General features: G+C 38.0%; 1 protein-coding gene across 1 annotated transcript in view; it reads left to right on the top strand.

Moving 5' to 3' along the window:
• GMDS (GDP-mannose 4,6-dehydratase) overlaps positions 1-12,826 on the top strand; it is a 409,517-nt gene that overhangs the window by 184,099 nt on the left and 212,592 nt on the right. The window lies entirely within an intron of this gene.

Here is a 12,826-nt window from a genome sequence, read left to right as displayed (position 1 = left end):
CAAAGTAAGAAGTATCTCAGTAGGCAAAAGTCTTGATTTTTATCATAAATTGAGACTTTAAAGGTAGAGTAAGAGCTGAGCTCTCAAATCTTCTTTGCAATCAAAAAGAGCAAGAAAACAAAATCATAATGACTCTATAAACTGATGTCCTGGATGGCATTAAAAAAGCTAAACAGCCGTACTGCCTTGGTATCAAAAGGGTTACGTCAAGCGAGTGAAGAAGGTGGTTTTTGGCAGCTAAATGAAGTTGTCTTGGGTTCTGTGCTGCATTTGCATGTGAGATGTTAAAAGCTTCATGAGTGTAATGACTGTGCCTCCATGACTATGGTTTTATGTTTGTGGCTACAGCATTGGTTGAAGCAGTTAAACCAGTAAACCATCCCAGTCATTTTTTTAATGCATAAAAATGTGGTCATGAGTGATCATAAAATCAGTCACCATCAAGTCTCAACTGAAAAGAAGTAAAAGGTAAGTCAAATAAAATGATCAGTTGCATGAACATAATGAATATGATTTGTTAACAGGCATTGGATATTTCATAAAGACTTCAGCTATGACATTCCAACAGAAATGGCACTAGGTCATAAATCATGGGATGAATCCTGAAGTCTTCTTCTCTAAGGGAAATCCTAAATAACACTCTTGTGCCTTCTGGGTTAGACCCTTGTCCTGTGTTCACAGAATCACAGAATGGATCAGGTTGGAAGGTACCACAGCAGCTCATCTGGTCCAGCTTTCCTGCTCAGGCAGGATCATCCTAGAGATCATTGAACAGAATTGCGTCCAGACAGTTCTTGCATATCTCCAGTGAAGGGAACTCCACAGTCTCTCTGGGCAATCTGTTGCAGTGCTCAGTCACCTGCATTGTAAAGAATTTCTTCCTCATATTCAGGTGGAAATTCCTGTGTGTCAGTTGCTTCTCTTTGCCTCTTGTCCTGTTGCTTGACACTGCCAAGAGCCTGGATCTGTCCTCTTGACACTCCCATCAGATACTGATAGACATTGATGGCGTTCATCCCCTCTCTTCTCGAGGCTAAATAGGCCCAGGTCCCTCTGCCTATTGAGGCTATCATTCAACCCTTAAAAATCAACAAGTAAATCCAGAAGGATGACTAGCTTTCAAGGCCTTTGGCCTCCAGAAGGAATGTAGTTGTCTGAGGTCTATGGCACAAACACATGTTTTTTGTGCAAGTAGCATTCCAGGCCTTTCAGCTACAGATCTTGGGCCTGTCCCAAAATCTTCTGGAAAGAATTCTTCGCTAAAATATAGTTCATATTGAGTATTTCTCGTCCCAGAGAGGTATCATCCCTTCAGATGATGGGAGAGTTATTATCAATTCTCTAATTCCCTGAGTATTGTGGAAATATGGTTACAGGCAGCCTTCTAATGGGTAAAAAACAGGGTAACTTTAAACTGGAAATAAACTATTATTTGAGGCTTTAATGGTCTGGAAAGTAAGGCTTAGAGATTTAACGTTGTTCAAATAAATGCATAATATGTTAGAAAGCATGATCATATTTACAAGCATTTTGGGAGCTTCCTTAAGCATATGGCTGAACACATAGGGATATATCTTATCCTCTCCATATGTAGCTTTAAATCCCATCAATATTAATACAAGTAACACATGTGCATATAGACTAGACCATGTACTGTGTTTCCTTTCTTCTTATTTCCTTATTAGGGATAATAATAAAACCATAAATACATTCCTTTTTGTTGTTTTATGAAATATTATGGGTCAATTCCTGATCTCACGAAAGTTTATGAGCCAACTCCCATTGACTTCATGGGGAAACAGTATCCTGTATGTGTTAGACTTGAGAACTGTCTGATGGTCACAAAGCACAAGCAGAATTCATGACCCTTGAGCTTTGATTATATGAGTTCATTTGACTGCCACTGTGATTTTGGGCAAACTCCTTTGTATACAGTAAAGCATGGAAGCGTGTGCCTGCACTGAAGCATGTAGGTGCCCACCGAGGGATGGGTTAAGGGTAATTTAGTAGCAGATGATTCAGAAATTTGAGGTTTAAACATGGTTTAAACATATCAGTGGAGAATAGTTGGAAAATGTGTTTGATTACAATTTTGACCTGGCACTTGAATTGCCACTTGCAGCAACAGGGTACAGCAGCATTGTGCTGGTGAATGAAAACTGGGAAGTCCAACTCACTGGAAAGAAAGGATTCCATTCAGTGTTTGAAGAGAACAGAATAGAAAAATGTAAACATTGAAATTTTTTGGTGTGGGATTATAAATTTTAACCTAAAATTAGTAATGCTTAACATATTGGCAGAAATTGTTGCTGCCTCCTGCTCTCCCTTTCTTCATTATTTACTTTGCTGTGATCCAGCACCTTCATCATGAGATTGTATTAGAGATGATGATCAATGCCACTGAGCTGGAAGAGGGAAAAGCAATACATCAGTGCTATTGACATATCTTCCATGTACTATTTTGTTTTGTGAGGATAACATACCCTTTATTTGTTGCAGACTAGCTGCCAGGTATTGTCAATTATTAGCACAACAGCAAGCCTTAAGAGTAGTGAATACAGTGCTGCATACAAGGGAAGGATCATCCTGCTGGCCACATTATTCTGGTACAGGCCAGGATGCCCTTGGCCTTTTTGGCCACCTGGACGTGTGAGCCTCCATTAAACAGCTGAGGTTTTTCCTGCCTTTCCTTCAGTTTGCGCTTTATCACCTGCTGATGCTGAGGTTGCCTTCTGCAATTGCACTACCCATGCCTCAGTGTTGGGCAGAAATACTGCATTGAATGAAGAAAGCTGTGGAAAAGTCCCTCAATCTTGGTCTTACAAAACTAAAAGAATGAGTCAAATGTAACAGTTTTAATAGTCTTTAGGTATTCATAGAGATCAGAAATATTTTCTCTTGCCTTCAATAGAAATCCAGAAAGTACGTCAAGCAATAATTACAGTGGACTCATAATTGGGTCATAATTGGCTCCAATTCAATTAATTACATGTCTAGTCAAAAGTTTAAAATTAGGTGTGTGCCTATATTCATGGTGAAGTCGGGGTGCATTTGATATTTGGAATGTGTGGGAATCGACTTCCATTAATTTATATTTAAATAATGTAAAAGAAAACAATCAAAGCAAAAAAAAAAATCTGTTTATAAATAAGTAATATAGTAAGTTATTGTACAGGCCAATCAAGCATATTAAAAAACTGTGAACCTGCTTAAAGAGAAAATTTCCATCTTATTTTCTTTTTGATTGGTACTAGTGCTGATTCATATGTTAATCTGTGATTAAAAACACAAGAAAATACACAGTCATTTTTATTGTCTTGGACCATTTTGGACATGATGAAATTTAGATAATAAATTCTAATCTTTGTTTAAATCTCTAGTCAGTATTGCCTGGTCTTTTATTCATGATTTTTCTACTTACCATTCTAATATGCAGAAACTGACCCTTGGAAATAACTGCTACCACTGCTGTTGTGGGAAATCCCTTCTTGTATGTTTGTGTGTATGTTTAAACATAAAAACTCTTGCCAGACAGAATTATTTAGAATTTTACCTTAGTCTTGTGCATAAGAAAAGGAGCTAGCCAGCAAGAGTATTGGCCAAGTCATTTCTACTTTTGTTTTGTTATTTTCCTGTAGCATTAAGGATATGTTGTCTTTTGAGATAGATTTTACCTTAGTCTGCTAAGACTTGAAGTTTTTTTCTGAGTAATTCTTTCACCATCCCAGCTGAATTCTTGTTTGTGAGAGTCTTGCTTTGTTAAGGACTGTTGGTTATAAAAGGAAAGTCAGTTATATCTGTCTGTGTAACTATCAACACCTCATATAGTTATGAGATTGGCTCATGAACTTAAGGCATGTTTCTATATGCAGATTACCCTTTTGGTATGGACTGAAGTGAAAAATGCTTTTCCTTTCTTACTGCTTAGTTTTTATGTTTAAAGTCAATGTCTTCTAATAAAAGTGAAGAAATAATTTTAAACCCTCAGTGACTGGCTTGTTTCAGTATTAGTGTATAGCCACCCAGGTAAAGTGTGTTTTGTGTATTTCCAAATACACGGAACTTTTTCATTCCATCAGCTTGTCTGAGGTAGTATAACTACTGTGTCTATTAGGCCAAACCGATCTTCAAATTAAATCAAATCTGCTCCACTTGAGGTGATGGTGCACTGAACTGCTTCCATCTAGGTGAAGTAATCGTGGGAGTATCAAAACTTGTAGAAACCTTCAGGAGGAAAGTTTGATAGACTGTGCTCCTTTGGAATAACTACTGAACATTTATAAAACTCTTGACAGGTGCTTGCTGAAGTACCTTTTCTAGAAGCATGTGTATCAAAGACAATGAGACAATGATTCTTTCTAATAGTTTAAAAATCCTTAATGTAGAACTAAGTCTTATGCTGAAATGTTTTTCAGAAAGCAATGTCTTCCCACAGGAAGTATGATCTTGCCAAGGGCAGAATATTTTTTTATTTCCTCATGTAAATATTTAGGAGTTGTGGAGATAGGTGTCCAAATCAAGGAAGTGACATTTGACCACAGTAATAAGTTCAATCATCTACCCAAATAATGACCCAGTTCTCAGGATGTAATACAGCCAAAAATGGTCACAGCACAATATCAGCTACTTTCAAATCAAAGACATGAAGTTCACCCAGAGCTGACCCACAGGCACTTCTTGACACAAAAGAGTGCTGGAGGAGCAGATCCAGAAATAATGATTATTTTCCCTCTGATTGAGTCTATAAGGAAAAGACATAGATGAGTGGATTTCCAAGGTCAATTCATGGCATTGTTATTTTACTAAATTATTTGTATGTGTTGCACCTCAACTGAAATATTCCAACCCTACAAAAGAGCTTGTCCACTTGATATGAAGTGGTAGATGGTGTCACACTGTTTGGTGTCACCAAACAGGTGTCTCCCCACCACATCTCTCATACAGAATGAAAATACAATTCTGTGATGCACCGATGTTATTCCTCTCTATTGCTGTCCAGGTAGTCTCCACCAGGCTCCCTCAGCTCTATAGGGCACCCGTGGCCCCACCTGACTTCTGGCTTCAGGAATTGCTCTTTTATTTCTCATCTTTTAGTTACAAACTTCAGAGTGGGACTGAAGACCAAACATTTTCCCCAAGGCTATATCTGTGCAGTGCCAAAATGAACTGCCAAAATTATAGGCCTATAGTGAAGCTCTCCTCAGTGAACATTTCTTCTCCATTCTCCCATACAAGCAGAGAAAAACTTGAAATTTAAATAATCATGTTTTCTTTTCATTAGAGCATGATTTAGTGCCAGCAAAATGTATGTATAATTCTCAAACATCTTCTTTCAGATTTTGAAAATATGGGCAGAGCTTCCCTTATGAAGAGGGAGCATGTTTTAGAATAACTGTGATAGTGAAAGATTTCTTTTTTAGTGCTAAATAAAGGCCTACATTTTGGTAAATAAGACTGCACACTAAAAGACCGTATAAGCATTTCTTTCAGTGCATGTAATTTAGATTAGACTTCTTGACTATTAGAAATAGTTGCAGTTCTCAGCAGAGCAGCACATTATCATCTTAATTTTACTCATGTGGATGATGTCTACAATAAAGAAAAACAAACCCAAACCAAGTCCTTTGTGGTTTTTGAAATGCTGAAGTCTGCAAATAATATGATTCTAAATAACTACAGCATAAATGACAAAATCTGAACACCCTTTATTCATGTGTGCATGCCCACACGTGCAGTCTGTATAAATGTGTGCATGTGAATGTATGTTTCTGTGCATGCATGATTTTTGTAGAAATTACTTTCAATTTCATGTCCTTTGTGCTATTTTTTCTTTAAGTTGGAGGTGACTGATAATAAGAGATCATACAAGAAAGTAAGTAGTTTGTTGCAATAGACATGAATGGTCTCCATAGTTAAAACATAAAAACGAGGCAAGAAAAAGTTCTCAATTACAATATGTAGGTGTTCTGTCTAATACACATTATATGGCATTGATTTTCAGCAGTGGTGCACTGTAACTCCAACTGTAAATGTTGTTGTTGTTAGACCTTTCAGAAAACTATCCTGATCTATTTCAGAACTGTAGCATCATTTTTCTCTTTTTATTTTCTTGCAGACATATTTTCAGTAAGGAAAACACATATGTAAATAAATTTTTTTCTTATTTACAGAGATTTTCCTTTAACTTTCTTTTTCAGCACTTTCATGTTTGACCTATTAGTGTTTTTAGGCTTTACAAAGCCAGAAAAAAGTGCTTTCCTCAGCAAAACCATCTGGTTTAGTTTCCTGTGCCTCAACAATGATACATGTATTATCAAGGCCACCCCGGTGGTTTCTAAGTGGTCTTGTTACAGTGGTGGTCTTACAATTCAGTTGGAGTGATGGAAAGGTTAGACTAAGGCTTCTTTCAAGTATAAGGTTTCCAAGCTGATAAATTATGTATTGTTGTCATATTTCCGACAGTGACCTATTTTGCCATTGTGGCTTGAATGAAGTATCTCTTCCATCAAATAACACAATTACAAGAAACCTCCTCACAAATTCTATTTTTTGCAGCCTGCTCTTCTTGAGAATACCAAATTAAGGCACTTTGCATAAATAACTGTAAATGTGTGCTGTGTTCCTATGGTTTTAGTTTACTGCTCTGACTGTCAACGTGTGAAAACCCAGGTAAAATTAAGCCAGGGTCCATATTTAGAAGCTATCCTTTCACTTGTTCTAAGTTCTGTAGAAAGCAGATGGGTGCCAGGAGAGAGACTATATAATGCAGATAATGCACCGTCATTGCAATCCACCTCAGCGCATGCTGCAGGACAAGGTCTACTCATTAGCTGGTGGCAATATAGCACAAGGGTGAAAACAAGCCAGACTTTATAAAAAAAAAAAAAAAAAGGTCTGTTCCATCTTCCAGTCAGCCTTGTGGTGATTTTAACCTGGGATAACTCCAGATGAGACTGTGGGAAAGAGATTAATCTCATGAAGGAGATGGGATTGTCTGGACCTAGGAGTGAATGCACCAGACAGCCTGCTCAGGGCTGCAGCTGTGCCTGGAGGGAAACCACTGCCCCATCATGGGATGGAGCGTGTTCACCATAGACTGAATCTTCATGAAATTTAACAGCAAAGGGCTCACAAGTCTCTCTTCAGTGCTTGTAAATCAGGATTTTACCTTTTTTTTCATTTTTTCCCACTGTAGTCCACCTAAAACTTATGAATTGGGCAAGTTTAAAGCAAATGTGAAGGAAATGTTCTTGTAAACATTCTCTAGGCTTCTGCATGCAAAATTTCAAATACTGACTCTACAAGAGTCATGTTCCCAGTTCATGGAAAAAAATATTGAAGTTTAATACAAATGAAATGTATTTTTTAATTAGCTGAATCAGTTCAACTGACATTTTGCCTTCCTTTCTTTGCTCTTTTTCTCATCATTAGTGGGGGAAAAAAAGGAAGGAAAAAAGCCAACCAGGTGTGGCCACATTTGAACTCAGAATTTTTTTTTCAGTCAGTTGTAGTTGGCAACATTTTAAAGAATGGGAAGCAGCGTATTTTATTGGTAAATGTTAGGCAACATTAATAACAGGTATTACTACCAGCCTCACCTGTAATAACCCAGGTAGTTTCTCTTTATTAACTAATCTATGATTTACAGATTTATTTGAAGCTTAGAATAGTGTACCACATTCTGAGAAAGCTCTATAGTATAGTTGGTTTGAATTTTAATAAGGGGGAAAAATCCCTTAAAACAGATCATTAAAATTTAATGACGACATTTTTAAAACCCTATAATGGTTCAATTTACACTGGAAGTCAGAAATAGTTAATGGTGTTGTTATGTTTGTGTGGTAACATCCTCACTATAGAATAATTGTTTTCATTTGAAATCAAGCCAATAAAATATCATAGGCAATGCATTCCCAGAAACAAAGTTTTTTGTCCTCCAACTTCAAGTCATTGCACCAAAAGAAGAAATGTTTCAGATAAATTAAAATGTCAGAACTCACTTTTATAGTACTCTGGCTGTTAGTATTCTGTGCATTATTAAGAAGATTGGTTATCAGCAGAGTGACTGTTCTTTCCTGGCCTGAGTATGGAAAAAAAAAGTACCTTTTTTGTTTTGGTTTGGTTTTTTGAATAGGAAACATTCCCCAAACCCAGAGGGTGCACTTAATATACCACTTTTAGTTATAGCAGAAATACTTGAATTTTAGCTGTAGGTGTTTCTGGATGGAGCCTTGACCTAACAACCAACACTAATGATCCAAAGATAGAGCAGTTGAAATTTCCAGTTGGCCTTCTTGGCCCATTTTAAGCTTTCCCTGGAGATGGCTGACTTGGTTACCAGGTTAAGAATGTGAAGAAAGCTTATTGCTGTCTTGTGCTTGATTTCTTTCTCTCTTCTTCTCAAAATCCACATGATTTCTGCAGCGAGAGCATTGTGTGTTTCCTCAGGAGTGACGAACATTGCATTTGCAAGGTGGGTGAGCGACATTGGTGTTTTCTTGTTCCCTCTTCCCAGTCAGCTTGGCAGTGTGGCTGGGACAGATTTGCCTGCAGCCATCAATGAGGAGACTAAGGTAGAAGTAGGGCCCTGGCATGGTGATTCCTTCAAACCTTCCCAGTGCTTCCTGCTCTGGAGGAGGGTCAAGGCTGATGGGAGCAAGGGAGACAGGCAGTTATCCTTCCTCACACACTCCATGGATCCACAGCTCAGCTCCTGGTGTGAGCAGCCTTGGCAGCCATTACATTGCTTCTAGTGGAATAAGGATTTCAGTGGTGCTTCTGAAGTGAGTAGGCCCAGGTATCTGCTTCCAAATTTTCTGTTTGGCAGTGGGATTAAAAGGATCTCTGGTACTGGACTTGAGGAAGAAAATTAGGGGATCCGTAACTATTCATGTGAAATGTCGCCTCTCTGCAAGGATGGCTTACTGGGGTTTTTTTGTAGAATTAAATGCAGCCCAAGCACATTTGCTTACTCTTTACCTTTGCTCCTAATAACAAGCTCTGAACATTTCAGAAGCTGATATTTTTTAGTGCAAGCTGTGCATTATTATTTCTTGATCTGCAAATGGGTTGGAGTTTTGTTTTTTTATTAATATCAAGTGGTTTTCCTTCTTCCAAATGCACTTTACAGATTTCTTTAAGGAGCAGTAAATTGCATTAGTAGAGCATGAACTCCTGCTTCTGCCTTAACCTCTACCAAGTGAGATGTTACTCTACACAGTAATAGTTTATCAAGATAACCCTAATGGTCTGATACAAGGCACACATGTTGCTATTGACATAATGAAAAGTTGGTACAAATCATGTGATCTTGTTGCACTGTGCTTTATTTTACAAGAAAAAGTAATGCATTGTGTTGCTAATGCAGTATATTTCCTATATACTGCAATACAGGCACATTTCCCCCTTCCTATTAATTTATTATGCTGCATTTATTTCCAGACCAACATTACTTTTCCATGTCTGGTGGGAATTTCTCTCTTCATCTGAGGTGTTTTAAATTCAACAAGCATAAGGTTTTTAATATATCATGTTCATTTTAAAGGGAAAATAATTGACAAGGGAAACATATTTTGTATAGCTTTTCATTTTACTGCCAGTATTATTACTGATATCCAAGGTAGATACATACTAAAAACACTGCATGTTTAAACCTGTTCATCTGCCAAATTACAAGCAGATCTTGGAATACTGGAAAGGTATCAGGAGGCATGAGATAGAACGGTCTCACCCACTGCTCCGATAGGTGCATGTCCCATGTTTATGTTTATTTGATGTTTTATTTCGGCCCACAATGCTTTGTGACCCACATGCCCTATCCATGGTGTGCACTGCTGGAATGTGTCTTTCTGAGTTGATAGTACTGGTAGCAGAAGTGAAACTGGGTTGCAGGGAGGAGCCTGCTACAGAGCAGGGCTCTGCTGTGTTCTATTTTCTGGGAATGCTAAGGTGCAGCACCAAGGAGGTTCCCTTCCAAGGATCTTTTCCAGGCTAACTAGTGCCTCATCTCTAGGAGAACCTTTTTTTTGTTGGTTTTTTTGGTTTTTTTTTTAAAGTATTTTAAGAGCAAGTAGTAGCAATTTAGAATTGATGTTGTTTGGTGGTTTGTGCAAGTTCTTATGGTCTGAGCGCACTTAATGTAACACTTTAACATTATGTATGGCATTTTAATGGCACCTTAAAAGTATATGTGTGCTATTTTAGAAAATGTATACTTTATCCAGGTAGCCATAAAGGGTAAGGACATGTGTGAAGTGCTCAAGCCCCAAGAGGACTGTAGGGCTGTGTGTCTCCTCATTGACCCCTTGGAAAACCTGAGGAGTGACATTGCTGAAAACCAACTGCAGGAACTGGTTTGGAGTGAAATCTTCTAATAATAATATGATTATTGGCTTTGGTGGGACTTCATTCACTGTGTCTTACGTCTGTGCACAGGGAGGCCAGCAGAAGAGAAAGAGGCTCTGTGCCTGCCCAGAGTTACACAGTACACCTGTGACAGGACAGCCACAATTTGGCTCTAAAAGTGACCTCAGAAGACATTAAAATGCTATTTAAACACATTACCAATAAAACCAGGAAGCATAATAAAGAGTTTTCACCTGGCCTGTCCAGTGCCAGTTTTCGGTCTCAGGTTTGACAGAATAATGGAATTGGTGCACAACTGCCTGCTCCTTGTAATTAAGTAAATTAGACTCTCCTTAAAGAAGGCTTTTTGTTGCTGGTGCTCATAAGGTCACATCTAAAGAAAGGCAGTGTAAAATCAACAGGCACACGTGTAAAAATATAACTTGCAAAAGAAGTTTCAGTAAAAAGTACACCTAAACTGAAAGTAAATTTGTCATAATTCTTACCGCAATAATTTTGGAGTGATTACATAAAATATTGTTGAATAATAGCAGAATCATACACATTTTACATTTACTTTTAGAATACACTTAAATCAAGAGAAACAAGACTCAATTCACTTGGCTTAATTTATTCATGTGAGGTTTGGAAACAAATTGTCATGGAATTGAATGCTGATGATAGGCATTTAGTTGCGCTGATTTGTAGCAGTCTGATAATTTAAATACAATGTGTCATAAATATTTCAAGTCAGGGAAAGAAAATCCTTATCTTAAAAATGTCTTGGATAGTTGTTTATGTTCTGGAGCTGCTTGCAAAACAGTTGACTCCTAACCAAGCTGATAGTTTTATTAGAAGTATCTTAAAGTGATCCTTTTTGCTTAGATATGGACTTTTGCAGGGATACTGATTCATATAAAGTCTCTTTGAATGGAACAGTCCGACTTGTCACTGCAAACTCTGTCTGTGTTGGTTTTAGAAATTACTGCTGGAGCTTACAGTGTTACTACACTTTCTTAGAAGGAAAAATCACACACATTTTTATATTTCATGAAGGCAGATAAAGCTGGAAAATAAAACTACCTTTAAGCAAGGACAAACTGGTGGTGCTCAGGGTGAAAACTAAAATCTGGTGTACCACCCAGAACCAACTCCCCAGCAGCTAAAAGGAGCACTGTCTGGCAGAAAAAAAAGCAAATTTATACTCAGGAGTATCACAGCTGACAGAACACTGCATCCTCATGTTGGGGGCAATGTGAGAGTAATACAAGATGGGGAATAAGACCCCAGTTTTTAGGAAAGTGCTGTACTCTCATCACCTGCTCTCAGGCCAAAGTGAACCACCAGCTGCCACTGTGCTTGACTGTGTCCTTGAAAAGAGACTGCAATTCTTTAGCCTGTGGGTCAAGAAAACATGCACAGAAAGCAGCAAGTATATGCATTAGATATCGATGATTTGTTTTCTTACTGAGTGAATAGTGATGAGGGAAGGATGTGCTCAGTAGACAAGTTTGACTTGAGAATTGTCCTTAACAATAATTAGACTTCTACTCTTGAAACTAAAAGGGGCAGGATCGCATTTACTGTGTTATGAATATTCTGCACTTCTGCAGAATTAATAATTTTGTATTGGACACACAGAGCCAGCTCAGCCTGCCCACCTGGTTAGGGAAGAGGATAGCAAATGCGGGTTCCCCAAGTAACCTCCCAGCACAAATAGGCATGTCAGCCTAGGCTGCTAAAATAGTCATTTTACAGATGATAAAACTAGTCACTAGTTATGCAGATTAGATTGAGAACACCCCTGCAGCTGTTTCTAATTAGCAGAAGACCCAAGTAATCTTAAATTTTGAATCCTACTGCTTACCTGCATGGTGGCGAAGCACACAGCTGGACTGTGGCCTTAACTAACACAGGCATCAGATCAACCATGTACAGCAGAACTTTCTTCCAGATTTCACCCTGAAACTTAAAAATTAACACATAGATGCTTTTTTCTTAATGTCATCAGTCCCTTGGTTGTAATCTTTTTTAAGATGATGCATGTTTTCATACCCAGTTTGTGTACTTTACTGCTTTGTGGCAGCAGAGATGCCTTGAAACAAGCCTGAATGTACGTGCATGGACTCCTGCTCCTTCTGTCTTGTGTCACAGGGAATAACAGGAGTGCAAAGATTTGTCCTCCAAGGCTGTGTGTAGGGACTGTTGAGGTAGCATTTGACGTGTTGCTGAAATTTTAAGACTGGTGTCCAGTCTTTCCAAAAACATCCTTTTCTGCTAGATGTTTGTTAGGGACCAAAGCCTCATAGGTGTCTGCAAATATAAAGTACCAGGGTTTTTTACCCTAAAACTATATTTTTTTTTTTACAGTTACTGGAACTTCATTTTTTCTTCTCTTTTGATAGAGCTGTAAATCCATATATAGAAGAGAAAAGATACAACAAGAAAGACTGGATTTTGGTTGGTGAGAAGAAAATACAAG

The sequence above is a fragment of the Onychostruthus taczanowskii genome, unplaced genomic scaffold (assembly GCF_017590055.1).
Source record: "Onychostruthus taczanowskii isolate IOZ18803 unplaced genomic scaffold, ASM1759005v1 scaffold40, whole genome shotgun sequence".
Taxonomy (NCBI): domain Eukaryota; kingdom Metazoa; phylum Chordata; class Aves; order Passeriformes; family Passeridae; genus Onychostruthus; species Onychostruthus taczanowskii.
This window is presented reverse-complemented; position numbering and strand designations above follow the sequence as displayed.